A 2,132-nucleotide genomic window follows, 5' to 3' on the forward strand; every position below is an offset into this window, starting at 1 on the left:
CTAGGCCAACACATTTTGCGTTCACCCTAAACCACAGAATTCTACACTGTGATAACAGAAAAATTGTAAAATTCTGTGCCGTGAACAAACGTTGGACATTACAACTGTAGCCTACTAAAAGCGTACAATTTTGTCTGTGGGCAGTGGAGAGAGAGAAAGAGAGAGAGAGGAGTAGCGCGAGAACTTCCGGTCAAAACAAAATGGCGACCCGCGTAGTTCGGCTCGATTCGAAAAGTTAAATAGCCGTAGCATCTTAGTAGACAACCAAATTAATTTACTTTTGTGTTTTAACATCATATTTTAACTTTGTTTTGGTCAATTTGATCGTCCACACCGATAGACAGTATTCAGAAAGAGAGAGAGAGGGGAGGAGTAGATCTTGCGAGAACTTCCGGGCAAAACAAAATGGCGACCCGCGTAGTTCGGCTCGATTCGAACAGTGAAATAGCCATAGCATCTTTGAGGACGATCAAATTAGCTTACTTTTGTGCTATAACGTAATTTTTTCTTGGCTTTTATCAATTTGATCATCCACACCAACAGACAGTATTCCAAAATGAGGAAAAGCAGGTCTTGTTTCGCACTGGGTGAGAATAGCCTACGCTGGCAAGTCTCACCCGGGGTGAGAGGTAGATCGTTTTTCTATTCTCACCCCGGATGAGAATAGCCACTTCCAACATTATAACACCAAATTGAAATGGCCACCTCTATTCTCACCCGGAGTGAGAATAGTGCAGGCGAGTCGGTGAAGGTGATCTTGTAGTTCCGTTTGTTAAAGTCCACGATCCATTTGTTTACATCCAGAGAAGAAATCCAGAAGTCTTGAAGACCAAATACTATTTGAATTAGGCTACACAAGTGACAAAGAGCAGGGATGCAACCTAACCTAACTGCAAAACATCAAATTAGGACAAAATTCAGGGGGGCATGCCCCCCTGAACCCCCCCACCTCCATATTTTTTTTTAAGGTCAGGGGGGCAAGCCCCCCTGACTGAAACCCCCCTGCTTGACTTTAACGAACGAAACTACAAAATCGCCGGCGGGTCTTGTGGCTATTCTCACCCGGTGCGCGTTCAACAAATTTTGCGTTCACCCTAAACCACATAATTCTGCACTGTGATAACAGAAAAATTGTAGAATTCTGTGCCGTGAACAAACGTTCCATTACAACTGTAGCCTACTAAAAGCATACAATTTTGTCTGTGGGCAGTGGAGAGAGAGAAAGAGAGAGAGGAGTAGCGCGAGAATTTCCGGGCAAAACAAAATGGCGACCCGCGTAGTTCGGCTCGATTCGAAAAGTTAAATAGCCGTAGCATCTTTGTAGACAACCACTTTTGTGTTTTAACGTCATATTTTAACTTTGTTTTGGTCAATTTGATCGCCCACACCGATAGACAGTATTCAGAAAGAGACAGAGAGAGAGAGTAGAGGGGAGGAGTTGATCTTGCGAGAACTTCCGGGCGGGTGAGAATAGCCACTTTCAATTGAAATTGGAATGCTGAACTTGTTCTTTCTCATCTGATTCATTGTAATTCGGGGTGCCCACTACGACTGGATCAGGCCGATCGCCTGACTCATTGCCTGAAACTGAAAACCAACACGTGTTTTTGAGGCACCTGAGTTGGGCGATCGGGCTGATCGGCCTATCCCATCCGTAGTGGGCACCCCGTGGCCCGTAGCCATCATGTTCAAAATTGAGAGTGAGATTGAGAGGCGTACACACGCACCACATATAGACATATATGTCATTGTCATGGTCGTACTTTTACAGCCTTCATCAGCAGACAAGGATTGATAGGCCTAAGACAAGACAAAAAGTCAAAGTAGATCGAGTGTGCCATGTGCTTTCACTTTAGACTTTACTTTAGAGCCCCCCCCCCCACCCACCCCAACCCCCAACAAAATTTTTTAAGGACTGTAGTATTCCCTCCAGGGACAAAAGTGGGCTAATTAAAATAGAAAAGGTGAACGGTTGGTGAGTCACACAGAAACAAACCAAGTCGGAACTGCCATTTGTGTTAGCCTTGCTGGGGAATGGAAAATGGACCGGAAAGTCCGCCCATGTAATGGATTGCATTTGATGTGCCGTATAAAAAATATTAATTGATGCCCGGGGGAGGCCCCCCCACTAA

General features: G+C 44.8%; 1 protein-coding gene across 1 annotated transcript in view; it reads left to right on the top strand.

Annotated features, from left to right (window-relative positions):
* LOC101863757 (RNA-binding protein 28) overlaps positions 1–2,132 on the top strand; it is a 22,264-nt gene that overhangs the window by 465 nt on the left and 19,667 nt on the right. The gene's annotated exons all lie outside the window — the stretch shown is intronic.

The sequence above is a fragment of the Aplysia californica genome, unplaced genomic scaffold (assembly GCF_000002075.1).
Source record: "Aplysia californica isolate F4 #8 unplaced genomic scaffold, AplCal3.0 scaffold00323, whole genome shotgun sequence".
NCBI classification, from domain to species: Eukaryota; Metazoa; Mollusca; class Gastropoda; order Aplysiida; family Aplysiidae; genus Aplysia; species Aplysia californica.